Source organism: Nicotiana attenuata, unplaced genomic scaffold (genome assembly GCF_001879085.1).
Source record: "Nicotiana attenuata strain UT unplaced genomic scaffold, NIATTr2, whole genome shotgun sequence".
Classification (NCBI taxonomy): Eukaryota; Viridiplantae; Streptophyta; class Magnoliopsida; order Solanales; family Solanaceae; genus Nicotiana; species Nicotiana attenuata.
In genome coordinates this window covers 314,921-335,742 of record NW_017670243.1, presented here as the reverse complement: position 1 = coordinate 335,742, position 20,822 = coordinate 314,921, and the positions used below count along the sequence as shown (strand labels likewise).

Here is a 20,822-nt window from a genome sequence, read left to right as displayed (position 1 = left end):
TGGGCATCATCATGGGTCCATTTGGGCTGATGATTTTTGATGGGTTACTTAGGCTAGCCCAAAACAGTCCACTTTCAAAATTGTTCTAGCCCAAACCTATTAAAACTTGGGCGGGTTAGGCGGGTGAAATGGGTTTGGGTTGGTTTGCCACCCCTTAACAATGATCCACTTTCTGATACCCACTATCAAGTTCTCAGTCTAGTAAATGGAATCCCAAAGGCTTCTTTGGAAGCTCAAGAGGTCTATGACAAGGTGATCACCTTACCAAAGTAGTCGAGCAAAAAGTGCTAAAGTTTGTTGGGCTTTAAGATTAAAGTGCATTCGAAGTATGGGCTTTAACGAAGAAAAGCGCTAATGAAACAAATGTAAAGCAAGTAAGTGTAACTACAAAAAAAAATAGTTCTTTGGACAAAAGAATGGAATTAGGCTATATATATGAAGTAAAAGTCGTGTTAAGTTCAGAAACCATTTTAAACTTCTTATTAGATGAAAAACATAGTTTTATGTTTTTAATGGCTAATTTTCTTATAAGTAACTTCTAATTTCTTATTGCTAATCACCAAAAGTTCATTCATAAGGCTTTCTTAACAATTAACATATCACTTTGTCAACTCTATTTATTGTCTAGTGCTATGCTCTTAAAGATGGAGCTCATAGGTGAAGAAGCACATATTATAGCACCTACACTAAAGTGTTGGGTGAATCCCACAACTTGGATTTCACTGAGCTTCAAGACTTAAGTGCGCCTTAAGCGAGACTTTAACAACCCTACACCTGACATTGTTCATACTGATCACTGAAGTATTCAACAAGAAGATGGAGAGTAAGGACAGGGGCTTATTTATAGGGCTTCACAGCTTGTAGGGAAGGGTGTATTATCTACTATATCTTATTATATGCAGATGATATGTTTGAGTTATTAATGAGGCAAATCAGCTCAACTATTGTGGTCTCAGGGAACTCTAAGATTGATGAAGCGAAGAGCATTAAATAGCTAGTGGAGATCCATAGTTGCAGTATGGGTCTCATCATAAGATGACTTATCAATACCACCGCTGGGTGCGACTTTCAAGGATTGTCGAAGGAAAAAACTGATGGTCGAGAGAGTCAAAAAGAGACTAACAGGCTGGTAGAAGAAATACTTCTTGAAAAAGTGAGATAGAGACAGTGATCAAGAGAAATTTGCTTAATCTTCCAACTTACTATGTATCCATATTATCTATACCAGTGCGATTTACAAAGACTGCAATATGAAAGACAATGTTGAGAACCAAAAAGAAACGAAAAGGACGATAGAAGTAATACTTACTTAAAAGGGAGAGAGACACATTGATCAAAGAGTAATTTTTCAAATCTGTCAACTTACTATGTACCAGGGATCATGGAAAAGGTTGAAAAGTATAAACGAATCTTTTATGGGACACGATAGGGAGGTAGAATGTTCATAGAACTTAACTAGGGAAGTTGATTTGGGGGTTCGCATGGAAATCAACCATTGTGGAGAGCAATCAGAGTTAAAAAGTATGTAGATCAAGTGGAATAATTAGGACCAATCGGATTATCCATGCTATATGGAATAACTCTATGGAGGATATAGTGAAAATGTGGAGAGATTCTATGGAAGTGTCAAATTTAGAAGGGAGGTAATGAAACCAGAATCAATTTCTGGAAATAGAGACGATGTAGTCATATTCTTTTGAGTTAAGTTTTCTGATCATATTCAATACTTTCAGCCAGCAAACACTAACACTCGTCCCAATCGAGGAGAATTTTATAGAAACTACATATGAGTGAAGGAGGAGATGAAACAGCTTAATAGTTTGCTTACATTACCGTACAAGCAAAAATATCATTTATGGACAAAGGCAGCTGGAAACAGGAAAGGCCAAAAAGATGTTGGTATTCATAATGAAATCATTTTATGATGGACTGCTAAAGAAAAGGTAACTTCCCTCACTCTTCAATATGGATCCCTACAGCATTTGGGAGGCGTGCTTTTTACACCGATAGTAACACAAGAAGCTATCCTAACAACAAAGAATTTGAGAGGAAAATGGACAATCCCTGTCACTTTGTGCTTCATGTGCAAGAAAGCAGTATTTACATAAGGGATGTACTGTTTTTAGAGAATATATGGTATCTCAAACAGTATTGATGACCAAATGCTCTTTGCGAGGATTTGGATACATATGGGAATCTGCCCATAATATCAGTATATTATTGAATTCATCAACAATGTAACTAGGCTAAACGAATTATTTCCTCCACTACTCTACTTAAACTATCTAACACTGATCTTTGGATTGAGAAAAGGGAAAAGAGAAGAATGGAGATGATGTAGAGAAAAGAAAGAAAAGGAGAGCAGAGTGTTACTTTTCTGTCTCAAATTTGGTGGAGTGAGGAAATATAAAAAGAATGTGTATTAATTGCCACTAATTCCCTTAATAGTTATTTATAACCTGAGCTTTCTTTTAATGCTACAAAATTTTCACTACAGCATGTCCTGTTTTTCTTTGTTTCACCCACTTTTGGACAGAACATTGTGTTAAGGAGCTTAACTACCTCTTCCCTCCTCCGTTCCTATTCCTAAAAACCCATTCCGAGCAACAGCAAAAAAAATCAAAATTACCTACTCTTCTTTCCTCTGATTTACATATGGTGTTCATAGACTTAGAGAAGGCTTACTAAAGTGCCGAGGGAAGTTCTGTGGAGATGTTTGGAGACTAGACATATTCATGTTGCATACATTAGTGCTATTACGGACATGTATGATGGAGCTAAGACTCACATGAGGACATTAGGAGAGGACTCGTAACACTTTCCAGTTGTGATGGGGTTGCACTGTGACGACCCAAAGGGTCATCACCTGTTTTCTTATCCATTCTGTGCTTCCGAGGCCTTAAAACCTCATTTAAAGTCGCCTAGTTTTGCATGCGCAGTCCGGACGCGTAGCCGGAAGGCTTAAATGTGAAATTGTGTGAAAAATGCTAAATTTTGGTATTAAAATGAATGAATTTGACGTCGGTCAACATTTTGGGTAAACGGACCCAGACCCGTGATTTGACGGTCCCGGAGGGTCCGTAGGAAAATATGGGACCTAGGTGCATGCCCGGAATCGAATTCCGAGGTCCCAAGCCCGAGAAATGAATTTTTGAGTAAAATTGTTTTTCTGAAATTATTAAGGAAAATTGAAATGAAAATTGATTAGAACGTGTTGGTATCAGGTCCGTATTTTGGTTCCGGCGCCCGGTACAGGTCTTATATGTGATTTAAGATGTTTTTGTAAAGTTTGGTTGAAATCGGGCGTCGTTTGACGTGTTTCGGACTTTAAGTTCTAAATTTGAAAGTTAATGAAATTTGAGGAAAAACTAGTGATTTTGAGGTTTGATTCGTTGTTTGTGATGTTATTTGGCGATTTGATCGCACGGTTAAGTTTGTAGGATGTTGTTGAGTTAGTGCATGTGTTTGGTTAGGAGCCCCGAGGGCTCGGGAGTGTTTCGGAAGTGTTTCGGAGTGGTTTCGGACTTAGGAAAATTGCAGAAAATGGCTTCAGCAGTTGCAGGTCCCTTTGTTCTTCGCGTTCGCGACGCCTCTTCCGCGTTCGCGAAGCTTTATGTTTTTCCTTCATCGCGTTCGCATCAATCCCTTCGCGATCGCGTAGTGTTATTTGACCGCGTTCGCGTAGTTTGCTAGATTCCTTCATCGCGTTCGCGTGAAGTTCCACGCGTTCGCATAAACCAAATTTCCGGACCCCAGCATTTCCTTCTCCGCGTTCGCGATACTCGTCTCGCGATCGCGATGGCCTGTCAGTGCTACCCTTCGCGAACGCGACCAGCTTGTCGCGAACGCGAAGGGCAATTTCGCCCAGTTATATTTTTAATTCCAAAACAGAACAGTGACGGGATTTTCACAAGTTTTCACGAGCTCCTTCTTCTCCAAGGTCCTTAGGCGTCCATTGAAGCTTTCTTTCAGCAAAACTTCTTGGGTTAGTAAATTTCAACTCGTTTTCTTCATTTTCCATCAATATCTATTGAATTCCTAAGCCTAAAACATGTAATTTAGGGTAGAAATTGGGGGAAATGGGTAGAGTTAGGGCTTTTTGATTTTTCTTAATTTAGACCTCGTTTTGGGGTCGAATTTGAAAACAAATTATATATTCGGGCTCGTGGGTGAATGGGGGATTTGATTTTGGTCCGAACCTTGTGTTTTGACCAAGCGGACCCGGGGTCAATTTTTGGGATTTTGGGAAGAAAGCTTGGAAATCTATAATTAGGCATTGGGTTTGATTTGTACTTTGGAACATTGGCTCAAGTGGTAAAGAGAGAGGTGAAATAAAAGTGAAAGGAAGAGAAAGAGTATCTAAATTGTTCCCTTGCCGGGATGTTGTTGTTTATTGATTATTTTCCCTTGCCGGGACGTTGAGATTATTGATGTTGTACCCTTGCCGGAATTTCTTTTATTATTTTGTTCATTCCCTTGCCCCCTTGTTTGTGATTGTTGTTTGGGTGAGGAAGAGTGTTAAAGCACGAAGGGTAATACCGTGCATTGTTTGTTTATTGTGAGGAAATAGTGTAAAGCACGAAGGGTGATACCGTGCAATTGTTTGCTTATGGTGAGGAAAGAGAGTAAAGCACGAAGGGTGATGCCGTACCGCACGATGTACCATTCCGTGCCAATTCTATTGATTATATGTGAGGAAAGAGAGTAAAAGCACGAAGGGTGATGCCGTGCACATTTTATTATATCATTGCTTGGTGAGGATGAGAGTAAAAGCACGAAGGGTGATGTCGTGCACTTGTTGCTTTCTGTCTCTTTATTAATGTCTGAGTTGTGCAAATTCCTTCGTTGCTGGACGACTTTTACTTGAAATTGTTATTTCCCCTTAGCATGCTCCCCCTTCCCATATTGATTTCTTGTCTTTGTAGTTCGATTCCGCTGTATATGTATAAATAACTGCACAGGTTTATGTGGTAGTCCGGTCTAGCCTCGTCACTACTTCGCCGGGGTTAGGCTAGGCACTTACCAGCACATGGGGTCGGTTGTGCTGATACTACACTCTGTGCTATTTTGCACAGATCCAGGTTTCGGACAGCAGCAGCAGTAGTGTGGGAGTAGGCCTTCAGTCCAGCGAGACATCGAGGTAGCTCTGCAGGCGTCCGCAGGCCCGACGTCTCCTCTATCCTTTATTTTAGTCTGTTATCTCATTGTATTCGAGACAAACAGTTTACGTTCTCTTTCAGACGATTGTATTTAGTATTCTTAGTAGTTCGTGAGTATTGTGACACCAGTCTTGGGTAGAGGCTTATGTTGAATTTTCCGCATTTCTATTCAATTTTCTATAATTTAAGACTTCCGCTTATTATTTAATTTCTTTGCTTTTATATTATTGCTGATAATTGCTAAAAGAGGTAAATTGGTTAATGGTAAAGGTAATTAAGGGTTGGCTTGCCTAGCTCTCATTAGTAGGCGCCATCACGACTCCCGAGGGTGGGAAATCCGGGTCGTGACATGCACCAAGGGTCAGTCCATTTTTATTCAACCTGGCGATCGATGCACTGACGCACCACATTCAAAGGGAGGTGCCGTGATGCATGTTATTTGCAGATGACATTGTATACGAGACGCGAGATGGTGTAAACGAGAGGTTAGAGGTTTGGAGGCAGACCCTGGAGTCTAAAGGTTTCAAATTGAGCAGAGCCAAAGCAGAGTACTTGGAGTGCAAGTTCAATGGTGCAACTCAGGTAGTGGACGAAGACGTGAGGCTTGATTCACAAGTCATCCTAGGAGAGAAAGTTTCAAGTACCTTGGGTCAGTTATACAAGGGAATGGGGAGATCAACGAGGATGTCACACATCGTATTAGGACGGGACGGATGAAATGGAGGCTCGCTTCCGCTGTTTTGTATGATAAGAATGTGCCACCAAAACTTAAAGATAAGTTCTATAGAGCGGTGGTCAGACCGATCATGTTGTATGGGGCGGAGTGTTGGCCAGTCAAGAAGTCTCATGTCCAGAAGATGAAGGTGATTGAAATGAGGATGTTGAGATGGATGCGCGGGCATACAGGTTAGATAGAATTAGAAATAAAGTTATCCGGGACAAGGTGGGCGTGGTCCCTGTGGAGAATAAGATGCGGGAGGCGAGACTTAGATGATTCGGGCATGTGAAAAGAAGAGACACAGATGTACCGGTGAGCAGGTGTGAGAGGTTGGCTTTGGAGGGCCAAAAGAGAGGTAGAGGCAGGCCAAAGAAGTATTGGGAATAGTTAATTAGGCAACATATGGCGTTGCTCCAGCTTACTGAAGACATGACCATAAAAAGGACGGCGTAAAGGTTGAGAATAAAGGTAAAAGGTTAGGTAGCCGAGCGTTGTCCTTGTTTGTTACAGTAGCTCTAGCCTCTAGTACATCATTTAGTGTCTTTCGTGTATTTTCGTCTTCCAAGACTTCTGTTATTACTTGTTGCCTTCGCTTCGGTTTTCTGATATCATTACCTAGTATTAGTTTTGTATTTTCGCTTCGGCTTTCCGATTAGTTTGCTTGTTATTGCCCCTTCCCTTTATCTTTCCTGAGCCGACGGTCTACCGGAAACGGCATCTGTGCCTTCTTAAAGGTAGGGGTAAGGTCTGCGTACAGACAACCCTCCCCAGACCCCACTTGTGGGACTACACTGGGTATGTTGTATGTTGTTGTACTCTTCTTTCCTCTCATTTCTATCTATACTAGTACCTTGCCTCCTAAATTATATGTTGAAGACCTTTCCATTTCAACTTATATCGTCATTTTGGAGCCCAGAAGTCGAGTTTTCATTTGAATTAGTTAATAGTTGACTGATTCTAAATGTTTGTTGTCATTTCATTTAGTTTATAGTTAAGCTAATGAAATAGTTGACTTGCTTTTTTATTGTTAAAAAAGTTAACTTGTTTCGTTCCTTTTTCTCATTTCTGTTTTTTATTGCTTTAGGCAATCCCTAGGATAACCACCAATTTCCCTAAAAAAGCTTTTGCTATGCAAGAAATAAAGGGTTAAACTATCAGCCACCTTGCTAGGAAAAGCCACTAGATAGCTGGTAGCATTTTCAGTTTTCAAAATAGCAGATGACACAGAGATATCCGCTCTAGATCCTCCATAAGAAGGTTATATCTGCAAGTGCTAACAGAAAGGACACCCAGATTATTGAGGTTACTGGTATTCCAATCAAAATGATGAGGCATTCCGTGAGCATAATCCTAACAACATCTTTACCATCATCCCTCACATCAAGGCGTTAAAGTATCAAGCAGCACTTAGTATCTCTTGTCTCTTATGATTAGAAGTATTAGCATGGACTTCTAACTACATTTTGCAAAATATACTGCAGTGAATCATGCAATTTACTGAAGGATTCTGTAGAAGTGTTTACACTAGATAAACTCAGAAACCACTCAATGTTGGGAGTGAAAATCCAATAATAAGCCCATCTCAAATGGTGTCAAAGAAAACCCCAAGAAGCGAGAAGCAACAGTTGTTAGAAATGGGATGTATATCTAAATCAGTTAGTCAGGTATCAATTTTTCTGTTGAAGTTGCATGTTTGTTAACAGTTTCTTTATGCACTATAGACAAATGATGGGTGAAAAGCTTTCTGGTCTGGGCGTCAAAGATTTACAGAACTTGGAGAACCAACTGGAAATGAGTCTCCGTGGTGTTCGTGTGAGAAAGGTACGAACTTCCAGATCCATCAGATGTGCACTATCTTATATGAACTAAGAAAGAACTAATTCAACCTCTCATTTCTACAGGATGAAGTTCTGATTGATGAGATACAAGAACTAAACCGAAAGGTCAATCAACATGAAATGCAGTGACTTCCATTTTCAATTTGTTCTAAAACGGATAACTATTAAAGAAGCTAAATTAACTTTTTTCCTTTCAGGGAAACCTCATCCATCAAGAAAACATGGAACTATATAAGAAGGTAAACCTAATTCGTCAAGAAAATATGGAATTGTATAAGAAGGTATCCATGTACATCACCAAGAGCTTTCACTGAGCTTCAAGAACAATTATTTCCTTCCGTATTCATATACCAAGTAAAAAAGTTTCACCATTCTACTTAGAACTCTAGCAAATTGTTTCTACATTTTGTGTTGAACTTCAGGTTTATGGAAATAGAGATGCAAATGGAGTGAGCGGAAATGCCCTTGCTCCGAACAGTTTAAGCATTAATGAAGACCCCCACGCCCCTGTACATTCCAGCTTAGCCAGCCACAGCAACAAAACTATAACACATCAGGAACTACCGAATTGGGGTAATTTCTTATTCATATACTTCATCTGGAAGCACAATGGTAGCTCACTACCTTGATCATTGACTATCATCTAACTGGAACATGCTGCAGGCTACAGCTGCATTAGCGGGAAAACCAGACTCATAAGAGTTTTGAGTTCTCATGTTGAAGAAGCAGCCCGTGCTTAGAAAGCTATGTTTTAATTAGTACTGGTAGTAGTGGTATAGAACCAGGGATGTCAGGAAAATTCTTCCGTTCATATGGTTAATGTCAGCAAGTTTGACAAGTGTGAGGAAATCCTTAGCCCAGCTAAGTAAGTCAAAATAACAACAAATAAAAGAATACATTGGCACAGTATCTCTAAGTTCTTTATCTTTCTCGACACTTGATGCTTATGATGTGTATACATATATGCTAGGATTATAATTGATTTGACACTTTTGAAATAATTGTAAATAGTTGACAACTTCAAAACAGGAGCAATAGCGAATAGATGTAAGCAGAAAAGGTTTTACAAAACAGTAGCTTCTCATAGAAATTCCTTGAGAAACACACCACATGCAAACAGTACAGATCTGAGCTAAGCAACTTAATACATTAAGACATACCTCAAAGTTGCATCAATATGCTTTGCATGCAATAGTCTTCAGAAAGGACAAACTAAGTTCATTACAAACCAATGTTAAATTTCAGCATTCAACTGGAAAAGAAAAATACACAATACGAATTCATATTAGTAATGCTCTTCCCGGGAATTTCAGAATGAATGATCTTGAGCTTGAAGACTAAATATGTATAGAAAGAATTATATCAGGAAACAATATATGAAACATGCTTCACAATTTTGAGTACTACATTCTTTGCTGCCAAATACAGTAAGTGCTTGTTTTTTTTAAAATAAGGAATATAGTAAATGCTTCTTAAACAAGTTATTTCTGGATCACAAGGATCCCAATGCTAAGCCAACATGAATGGCATGCGCAATCAACAACAATTTCTGTACTACAAAAGACAAAGTCTCACCAAATTATCTATTTGTACAGCAAGGGATTGCACACTTAAATTAACAAGAAAGCATTCATGCTTAGGTCATGAACTGTCTGATCATAAATTTCATCTCAGGCAGAAGTCTTCTGTATCACTTCAGGAAATACACATAGGCAGAACACGGTCATCTAAAAGGTGTAGAGTCTTAACCACAAAAGACTATTCAACTGCTATCTGGATGTAGTTTACATGAACGTGAATGAAGGAATATTGAGTAGTGAATAAGACTAGGGAATTGGAAAAAAAAGCAAAAACTTCACGGAGCTTATCAAAGTTTAGTTTTTTTTATGAAGTAATGTATTGTATTAAAGGCATCAATAAGATGCAAGAGATTACAATAGAGAGCTTGGTTAACTCGTTAGGACAAAAAACTATTCTAGAACCTAAGTTAACCGAGGGCAAAAATCAGTGGTTACTAAACCATTGAGAGAGAGCTAATGAAGTCTAAGAGGGGGATGATATCATTTACAGGGGAGAGATTACTCCAACTAAAAAGATTAATTAGACATTTAGACTTCAAGTGTCCGTTGGAAGTTGAAATGCCATCAAAACATCTACGATTCCTCTCTGTCCATAGACACCAAAAAATACAGAATGGGATCATTTGCCAGATCTTTTTGATGGATCTATCAACTTCCCATAGGCTCCAGCTAAGAACTGCATCCCTCATGTTCTGTGGCACTGCCCAGTTGAAGCCAAAAAGTGCTAAGAACATGTTCCAAAGGTCTGATGCCACAGCACGGTGTAGAAACAAGTGATTAACCGACTCAGAGTTGAGCTTGCACATGTAGCACCTATTTGCCAACTGAAAATTCCTTCTGCTAAGGTTGTCCTGGGTCAAAATAGCTTCATAGAGGGCTGTCCAGGAGAAACACTTGACTTTTGTGGGCATCCTTGTCTTCCAAATCAGCTTCCATGGCCAAAGCTCAATCATGTCATTAGATGCACTTAGTTTGCTATAACCGGCCTTTACAGTGTAGTTACCTCTTACAGAGTTACCCCACCTTAAGCTGTCTGGGACTTGAGAGTCCCCTTTGGCTTCTTCAAGAGTTCTGTAAAGATCAAGTAGCTGGTTTAGTTCCCAATCCTGCATATTTCTTCTGAAGTGAAGATCCTAGGTGTTCCCTGCTCTATTTTGGGCTATAGAAGAGTTGGTGTCTGAGGCAATCTGGTATAGGTCGGGATGAGAGTCTTTTAAAGCTTGGTTGTTGAGCCATCTATCCTTCCATATTTTAATGTTGTTGCCATTCCCAGCCTTATAGGACACTTCTTGAAAGAACGCTTCTTGTAGGTTGTTGATATGCTTCCACAGGCCTACTCCATGTGGGGCTCTATTTTGTTTGGTGCACCACCTGTTTTGCACCCCATATTTTGCATTAACTACCTCTTTCCATATGCTTGTTGATTCTTGAGCATATCTCCACCACCACTTCATGAGCAGACTCTTGTTATGCTTGGCCAAATCTCTGATTCCCAGACCACCTTGATTTTTTGGCATGATCACTTTTGGCCACTTCACTAGATGGAATTTGTGGCCTTCACTATTTCCTTCCCATAGGAATGATCTCCTAATTTTGTCCAATTGTTTCTGCACCTTGTTTGGCATGGGAAAAGGGACATAATGTAGTTGGGGATACTATCTATAACACTGCTGATTAGAGTCAGTCGACCACCCATAGAAAGATACTGCATTTTCCATGTTGCCAATTTTTTCTCCACTCTCTCAATTACACCATTCCATATCTCTGTTGCCTTGTACTTAGCTCCTAGAGGGAGTCCTAAGTAGGTTGTAGGAAGGGAGACAATACTGCAGCCCATTAGATTAGCCAGCTCCTCCAGATTTGGAACTTCATTCACCGGGTAAATCATGCTCTTCAACATATTGATGTGCAATCCTGAGATAGCTTCGAATAGGAGTAGTGTCAGGTTGAGGAATTGCATCTGAGATCTCTCTGCCCCACAAAAGATTAAGGTGTCATCTGCGTAAAGTAAGTAAGTGACTGTGACTGATGTGTCTGAATTATTTCCAACCCTGAACCCATCAATCCATTGCATTTGTTTTGCTTTATCTAGCATTTTACTCAGGCCCTCCATAGCTAGGATGAATAAGAAAGGTGACAGAGGGTCACCTTGTCTTATTCCTTTTTGAGGAGAGAAAAAGCCCACTGGAGATCTGTTCACTAAAACAGAGTACTTGACTGAAGTGATGCTGAATTTGATCTATCTGACCTATCTGTCCCCAAACCATAGCTTTCAACATTGAAAGAAGGTATGACCAGTTAACTTTGTCAAAAGCCTTATCAACATCTAGCTTGCAAAGAATTTCGGGGATCCCTCTTTTCAGCCTCTCATCTAACATTTCATTAGCTACTAGAGAGGCATCTGTGATTTGTCTATTCTTCAAGAAAGCACTTTGCTCGCCCGAAACTAGCTTCCAAATTACTGTCTTCAGTCTCTCGGCTAAAGTTTTGGCAACAACTTTGTAAATGCTTCCAATGAGACTTATTGGTCTAAAGTCTCTGAGTTCTATTGCACCTTTCTTCTAGGAATGAGAGCGATGAAAGAGGCATTGCATGATCTAACCATGAAGCAATGTTGATGGAAGTGGGAAAGAGCCCCCATAATTTCAGCTTTGATGAATGGCCATGATTGCTGGTATAAGGCCATTGTGAAACCATCTGGACCTGGGCTTTTATCAGGTGCGCAGGAATTAATTGCTGCCAGTACTTCTTCCTCCTCAAAAGGTCTTTCAAGCCATACTTTTCCAGCTGGTGATAAGCTGGCCAATCCTTCAAAGGTCACTGAAGGCCTCCATTGCTCATTCTCAATGTATAAGTCCTGATAGAATCTTAAGATTTCATCTTTGATTTCATCACTGTCTTCAGTTAAATCATTCCCAATCAATAACTTGTCAATACAATTGTTTCTCCTATGAGAGTTGGCCATTTTTTGGAAAAACTTTGTATTCATGTCTCCTTCCTTGAGCCGCAAGCACCTTGATTTTTGTCTCCATGACACCTCCTCCGCCTTTGCTAACTTTTTTAAATCGAGCTTTATGTGCATTTATTGTTCCTTTTCGGTCTGAGTCAAGAGTCTATTTTCTGAAATTTGTTCCAGGATAGTTAGCTCTTCCAGAAGCTTACTCCCTCCGGTTCACAATAAGTGTCCAATTTGCTTTTTCATTTGGGTTCAAAATAAGTGTCCAGTTATGTAATCAAGAAAGAATTCAATTGTTTTTACAAAATAACCCATATGTACATATCCCTAAAAAGTTTTCTTACTCCTCACATTAAATGTTTAATTAGCGGTAGTTTAGTCATAGTAGGTATTTTTGTATAGAATTTAGTATTTTCTTAATGGGCGTGCTAAAAGCAAATTGGACACTTATTGTGAACCGGAGGGAATATTTCTTTGAGCTTCCAATTGGCCAAAGGTAGTTCTGTTCCATTCTGAGATGTCTTTTTTCAGCCTTCTCAATTTTTGCACCAGTATGAAGTCGGGGCTGCCCCTAATAGTGTAGTTGTTCCACCATTCTTCAACTTTGTTTATGAAGCCTTCAACTTGAAACCACATGTTTTCAAACTTGGGTCCAGAAGGGGCCCAATTGCTCGTTATTTCCCTTTTGATTTTAATTTGGGTTTTGGGCCTCTTCTGTAATAGACTTGGTCCATTTTGTGGCCCAACCTGTTTGAACCCTCTAAGCCACACTTTGCTTTTTTAATTAGGGTTGGCCGACTCGGCGTGAAATCCAAAGAGATCATGTGAACCCCATTTGAATTAAAGGGGCACGGACTCCTATGCTGCTTTGAATAAATTGATGGGTTATTAACTGATGGGTTAATAACCATTGGTTTCTCCAGTAACGTCTTCGATTGGCTTGAAAAGGCTGCCGCCGGCGGTAGTTCCACCCTTTTCCCTTTTAATTGAGCAGTTTTTTCTTCACCCTCCACCACGATTCTTGTAAGTTGATCATCCAAAATTGAGATTTTAAATCTCTTTCCATCTAACACCAGATCCAACTCCTTGTGAGCGACTTTTATTTTGTTTTGAACACAAATTCTTGCCCAGTAAAAGTGTGTTCTGTTTTTACTATCTTCATCTACATCAACATAGCCTCCACAGAGCTCACCAATTTGACGAAAAGAGTCTGTTGTCCAGCCGTGTAAAGGGATGCCAAAAGCTTTGACCCACCTTTCCCCAGCTTTATTTTACATCGGTGACGACCCGTATTCCGGCGACCACCATTCGGGGGATAGCCGTCTACCGTTCCAGTACCAATCCCCCGCTTTGACTCTAGCAGCTTCTTGTTTTGAGGGCAATTCAAATAGGAATTTGTTGTGCGCAATCGAGGTGATTCTGAGGCCAGCCGTCACTTTCCACCTTGTGAGGAACCATTTCTGTATAACTTATGGATTGGGGCTTGAATTGAATGGGTCGTTGAAGCAGCCGACTAGACATTTTGCTAAGAAATCTTTTGTTCCACCTGAGGTTCTATCTTCCACCTGCTGTAAAGGCCATCTCGATATTTCAGCAGCAGCTTTGAAAGGTTTCTTTTGCAAATCCGTGAATTTCTTGAATTTGTAATTTGATGCTTCCCCGAGAAAGTGTAAGATTTTCTCTGATATATCTCCCCAGCCTTTGTTATGGACCACCTCTGGGATGATAATTGCCCTTTTCCTTTCCCCTACCCAAACTTCAATTCTTAGATACCTGCCATAGCTGTTGTAGTTTTGGTATACTCTATAGACGTATGCTTGAATCTTCCTCCCCCATCTTCTGTATAGATTACCATAACCATGCGATGCTTGCTGCATTTGATCACAGACCCATCTCAAATTATCCTAGTCTGTCTGGATCTGGCTTGTGAATCGTCGGCCACGTTCTATCCATACGAACCATCTGTCAGTTCCTTCGCAATCTTCAACGAGCTCAAAAGATTTGTCACCTGAAATGAAAAAGGATTTTCTCCCCATAGAGACCGGAGAGAGGACTCACCGCAAGGAGGAGACCAGAAAGAAAGAGATTGAGGTGCCACGAGTCCCAAGTCAGAGCTCATTTTCAAGAGAGAAAAATTTCAAGACATTTTGCTAAGAAATCTTTTCTTCCACCTGAGAAGCTTATCAAAGTTTAGTGTGTACAGGTACTACATATTGACAAGGTAAAGGAATTAAAACTAGAAATTTGAATTTCTCTTCAAACAGTAAAACTGCAAGCATGCAATGTTACCAAAGAATATGATCCCACCTGCTCGGGAAATTCCAGAAAATTGTGTAAAATAAACAAAACGGAGAAGTTTCTTCTTAGTTTTTAATGGAATAATCAGCACGATCGAGCATCTTTTACAATGCCAATACCAAAAGTGGTTGGAAAACTTATTTCAACCAAAGCTCAATAATGGCAGCAGCAGCAATTTCAAACGCCGAGAATACAAAACATAATTAAATAATCTCTTTAGTCAAAGATTCTCAGTTCAAGACTAATAGAAACAAAAGAGGCATAGATAAGGTTTCATATTGGCTTAGCACTTGGATAAAAATGAAGACAGCTAGTTTAGTAAGGTTCATAAAGATGCAGAATCGAACAAATTCAGAGGAAACTGACACGACTCAAGGAAAAAGAATGGACCATCTAGTGTTACTGCAGTATCTCAACTAAATAACACTTTACATCAATGTAGCAACAAGATTAAGAATTCCCTGACAGGCAGGACAAGGATAGCCCTTGTACAGAGCAAGGATCTATACACCATATTTCAGTAAGATGGCATGGTTCTCTCTTGGAGATGCCAATATTGAGGTTCTTTCAAATTGTCCTTTTTTAGTTATATACAGTAAGCTAAGTTAAGCCCCTTGAATCCTTCATTTTCAGTTCTATCATGGTTTAATTGAAGGTCATCATGAAAATTTTTAGGTCATCATGAGAATTTTAGCAACATAACAAATGTGCAATCTTATTTAGAGGGTCTAAAGTAAATAAAACTACAGAAAGGTACATATACTAGCATGCACTGTTATGACCATAACATTAATATGTTATTCTATTAGCGGGACAGGCAAGGAAATAGCGTAGTAACCTTATTCCTGAACTTCATTTGTACTGCCTTAAGTTTCAATTTAAGGCGCCATTACAATTTAGTATGAGCTTCAGAAATTTTTTTAAACTTTTATATATGTTTTAACCCACTTCAACCATTCCAAAAAAATTGGCATTACTCAAGGTAGGTGAACCAGAGACCGTAAGCTAGCCCAGCTTATTACTTCCCAAAACTTGACGCTTATTGTGAACGAGCTCTCCTTTTCCACAAGGAGATTGGCAGAAAAAAAAAAAGGGGAGTGAAGTACAATTGGGGAGGAGTTGGGACTTGAACCATCTTGATATAAGAGGCACAGATTCAAACAAATAGAGGCAGATATACTCTACAAAAAGAAAAGAAAGAGAAAAGAAAATGTATAATGGTGATATGTTGGTAAGAGAGTACGAATACAAGTGGCGAAGCTAGGATTTCCGCCAAGGGAATTCAAAAAACAAAAAAGTAGACATGCAGAGAGGCCAAGGGGATTCAACACCTAATATATTTACATAAAAAATTTGACCATATATATGCAGTGTAATTTTCCAGCGTAGGGAACCCCCTTCCGCCACCCTAGCTCGGCCCATGCATTGATGCACGCTCATTTGTTCAAAAGCATAGAAACAAACAATGTATAGCAATAGCATTATGATCTTGTCATCTTGATGGCTATCATAACCATTTTGTTTATTCTTGAATCATATTTCACAGTTAAGACATGAAATCTATTGTATTGAAGATGTGGTAAAAAGTCATTTTGTGTTGCATGACTGTAACTGAATTATATCAGTAAAAACTAAAAAATGTATCTAATTTATTTCTTCTATCCCTCTAAAACCTATTACTTCCACTATCACATTTTTCTTTTTCTTTTTTTGGGGGAAAAAGGCCACTTTTACTATTTTGGGAGTTCTTTGACCACAACCCCCTTTTTTAAAAAACCTTTCAAATATATTGAATTATTAACTTTTGTGACCTATAGTACCTTTTATGCAGTTTCCAACTATGTAAATTCCATTTCAAAAACTTGAAGAATCTATGTTTAAATCCACAAAAAAAATTAGGTACTTTAGCCGTTGTACTCTAGACAGAGGAATTATTCAATTAAAATCACTAGGAACCTGTATAATCATATGATGCACTTTATTCAAGGATATGATTAAACGAATGCACTAATTAAAGATTTCCATCACATCCAGGACTATATATGGAATGAAATCCAGACCAGCTCAAATAGAACTAAGTACTAACTGCCTTGTCATTTACCAAAATGCTAATACAGCCCAGGCACCAAATGTATGGTAAAAATCCATTTCAAGATAATACTACGTTTAACGATGGAAAAATATCACAGTTCAACATAATCAGGACCAAAAAGAACTGTCCAATGAAAAAGAAAAAATAGCACAACAAATCAAAGATCCAATCCTATAAAGATAAGTAGAAAGAATACCAAGCAATACCCATGTAACTTTACCATTTACATTGTGGAAAGCGTATAAGAACTAGATAATAAGCTGCATTTAGTCGACAAAAGGGGAATCAACCACACAATAGGATCTCATTTGGTTGCTCTGTGTTATCTTCCTTAACCACTAGACTTATCTCACACTCTTTCATGTCTATCTTCAGACTCAAAGCTACCTAGATAGTTATGTGCTTTTCAAGTAGCGGAGTTGATGCGCCTCGGGTAATAATATGCAAGAGTATTGTCCGCAAAAGAAGATGAAACATCCGTTCATTGGTCTAGCCTTCCATGCTAGCTACAAGGATCTTAGATAACCCCCGATCACAACTCTATTTGTAGCTTTGATGAGCACTTCCATGAACAGTAACAACATCCCCCCAAACGTCCAACAGTAGGAACTCCCCCTCCAACTGATTGCCTCTTCTCTCCCTATGTTGCTAAAATCCACTCTCTTTAATTTAGAGTTTTATGTCGACATTATCTTCACTCAATAACTCCCCTTACTTCCTTTTTCTCCATATTCTACCTATTTCACCTTTATTGTGTCCATAAATTCCTCCTCCGACTAGCAATTGCTAACAGATAAAAAGAATAATCACCCTTCTTCATCTTCAAATTTTATCTCCATTTAATGCTTAGGTGACTGTCATGTTAGCTAATTACTCTTTTACCCCATACTTCCTAATTTTTCCCTCTTAATGAAGCCCCCTCTCTCTTTCCTCTCCAATTTCCAAATTCATTCCTCAGTACCCTTGTTATATTTTTATCCTCTAAAGTACTTCTCCAGTCCACCTTAAATAATTTCTTAGCCGCTTCAACTTCTTCGCCAGACAAAAAGAGGAGCCCTTTGGATATGGTACTCCCTCCACCATCCAGCACTGACCGCTTCTAATTGTTAGGAAGGGTACTCCTTATTCTGCTACAATCTACAAAATCAGTATAGGGTTTAATATTAGCAGAGAAGAAGCAATCTGGATAAATATTAGCAACATCCCCTCCCAGTCCCAGATGGTTGGATGAGAAACTTGTCGAGCCTTGATTGACTCTTCAGTTGTGGACCAGATAAATTTAACAGCTGCCATGGGAAAACAAATGGGAGAGAGTTGATTACATCGTGAATTTCCCATTGCCCAAAGGAATGGCATACCACCTCTTTCTTTCCTTTTAAAACGTTAATGTTCGAGCCAGCTCGCATGCACTCGACTAATCCATCAGGTAACTGCCATTCCGTCATCTCCTATAAGCACATGTATAGGAGAATAATCACCTACTATTTTTGCCTATGTTGGAATTTACATGATGGCCTAGCACATGTATAGGAGAATAATCACCTACTATTTTTGCCTATGTTGGAATTTACATGATGGCCTCACATTCCTCTCTTTCCTCCGGGAGTCTTATCCGATTTATCTCACATTACCCCATCCTAGCATCACCAATGAGATCTCCTCTCAAAACTCCATTTTGACCCCTCACTTGCCAACCCATCAATCTCACTCGAATGAACTATCCACTCTCTCAAAGATTACAAAAATTGTGGAATCTCCTTCCTCACCTCTCGAAACTTCAACATCGACATGTCTTATAACACCACAATCCCTTCTTATCTCCTCCTAAGCATATCATTTCACTTCTCACTCTTATGTTTTCACACACTTATGATAATTAACTCTGGTATTTTTTTCATTTTTATTTCTTGCATGCACACTAATCATACATCTATCCTTTAACCCACCTTGATAATGGTACACTTGAGGCATTCACTCATCTCACCCCACTCTATCTATCTCTTCCTTCTCCTATTAGCCCATCCATATGCATCCCACATGGATCCATAACTTATGTTTTTATAATTAGCATTAAAAACTTAGACTTTTTGGATCATAACTTATATTGCATTCTAAATACTTTACTCTGTTTAGACTTTTTCATTTGCCCCTTCAATTCTCCCATATACTCCTCAACCATTCACTTCTGTTTTCGTAGGCTCGTGTCAAATACTTCCTCCTTCTCAACCACATAATTTAAGAAAGAAAAGAAGATTTTTGAAACTTTCGATCGTTAATATGTCATAACATTTCTGTGGCTATAATACTTTGAAACTTTTGATCTTAAATATGCCGGAAAATTTTTGTGGCTACAAAAGCTTTTTAGAAAGGGCAAAATGAGAAGTCATATTTAATTTAGAAAGAGGTCGGTCTTTTTGGAATGGCTAAAAAGAAAATAGGATAAGATAAATTAGAACGGAGGGAATATGAGTTATTGGTCTCTCCTCGAACTGTAAAATGAAAACCCTAATTTTCTTTCAAAAATCCTTAACTTATGTTAGTGCATGCGTTTAAATACAAAAAGGTAGGTTAGGTAGCCAAGCCATTTCACGAGGAAAATCGCTTTGAATATGATCTCTAAACAATTCTAGAGGAACAAAGCTAGTTAATGTTGAACATTATTTTCCTAGAGTAATGGGTAAAAATTAACATGGTGTTACTAGATTTTATTTAGATTGCCAAGTGGTATTTCAGTTCAACTTCTACCGTAGGCCATTATACTGGTAAAATGGTCTGTATTTTAGCATGGATACACTTTAGATCAATAACACCAAGATTTATGACAACATTAACAGGAAGGCAAAACGTAATGCAGATCATAACACAGTTCCCAGGAGAAGCCATAAGACAGCGGCACTAAGAGCATATCACACAGGGAGGAAGCATATTTCACATGCCATAAGGTAAAAGTTACTACTAGTATCTATTTCTTGTGATGAATTAGTGCCACAAAAGAAAAAATGCAGCAGAAACCCAAAAAAAAAAAAAAGGGTACATGCAATAACAAATATGGAGCCACCACAGATTCGACCGAGAAACATTAAAGTGATTCTTTCTATCATGAAATATTAAAGCGAAATAAATTAGCAACAGTACATCAAATGTGACACTAAAACCAACATAAGATGCTTATGGACCTCGTAAAGAAACGAAACTCCAATAACTCGGCAAGGAAAAGCTTTGTGAACCAAAATAAATTGCAAAGAAGAAAGAAGAAACTAATTGAAACATATATTTAATTTAAATATGCAATAAATATGTAGAAACAGCATTACGCACCTGAAAAACGAAGCAACGGCATTTCCGCAATGCTGGGAGTGATTACATATTGTATCTTCTAAAAACTTATGATCTGAGAAAAGTTCCAGAAGAAAATTGAAAAAGCAAAACGAAAAAAACGATTCCGATCAGCAAGTTGAACTAAATTATACTCCTATGGTGAAAAGAGAACATGAAATGTATAGCAAAAGTCTCGCAAAACGTAGTCAGTGTATAAGCAAAGGTGAAAATTGCGTTTAGCATATGATACTAAAAAAAGATTTTTTCTATATTACTTAGAAACAAAACAGAAAAGAGGTGAATGAACCACCGCCATTAATGGCCAAAAAAAATTGCAATTTCATAGTGTTGTGAGTGATCGAAAAGCTACTCGGACAATTTGAGGAGAAGATGAATGAAGATGCACTGAGAATTGAAAGAAAAATAAGTCATTTCAATGGCTTTTTCAGCAGAAAGTGAAACGGGAATAAATACCTACCAGATAAGTTCATGGAGACGGAAAGAGAGGAGATAACAATGAATAGAGAGGGGATGAAAAATATGTGCGTCAACCCGGAGTAGAGAGTGGGGCAGGGGCTTGAGAAACTGGGGCGGGGTGGGGTGAGAGGTGCCCCGCCAGATTTGGTTTGGGTATTTTGATTCAGGAAACCGGTTTGAGGTTTCCTTTTGATTCTCTAGGGACTGCTGCTGTTTGTTTCAAGCAGCCCAACCGGTGATTATTGGGTAAAGTGCATAGTTAGCCACTAATAATATATGTATTTATTTTTAAGCTACTTATTAAAATATCTTTAGTGTTTAATCATTTCTTTAATAAACTTTACCTGCTCCGACGAAAACACCCTTCTGCTCATAAAGTTCACGAC

The 20,822-nt window shown here is 38.8% G+C and overlaps 1 long non-coding RNA gene across 7 annotated transcripts in view; it reads right to left on the bottom strand.

Annotated features, from left to right (window-relative positions):
- The window catches only part of LOC109236555, a 36,378-nt gene extending 15,767 nt beyond the window's left edge, over positions 1-20,611 (bottom strand). For 3 of the 7 annotated variants that reach the window (XR_002069510.1, XR_002069508.1, XR_002069509.1), the window contains exons 1-2: positions 19,960-20,228; positions 8,876-8,967 (exon numbers count right to left, since the gene is read on the bottom strand). This is a non-coding gene — a long non-coding RNA (uncharacterized LOC109236555). The other 4 variants (XR_002069511.1, XR_002069512.1, XR_002069513.1 and 1 more) reach the window with 4 other exon arrangements.
- Positions 20,612-20,822: the final 211 nt, after the last annotated feature.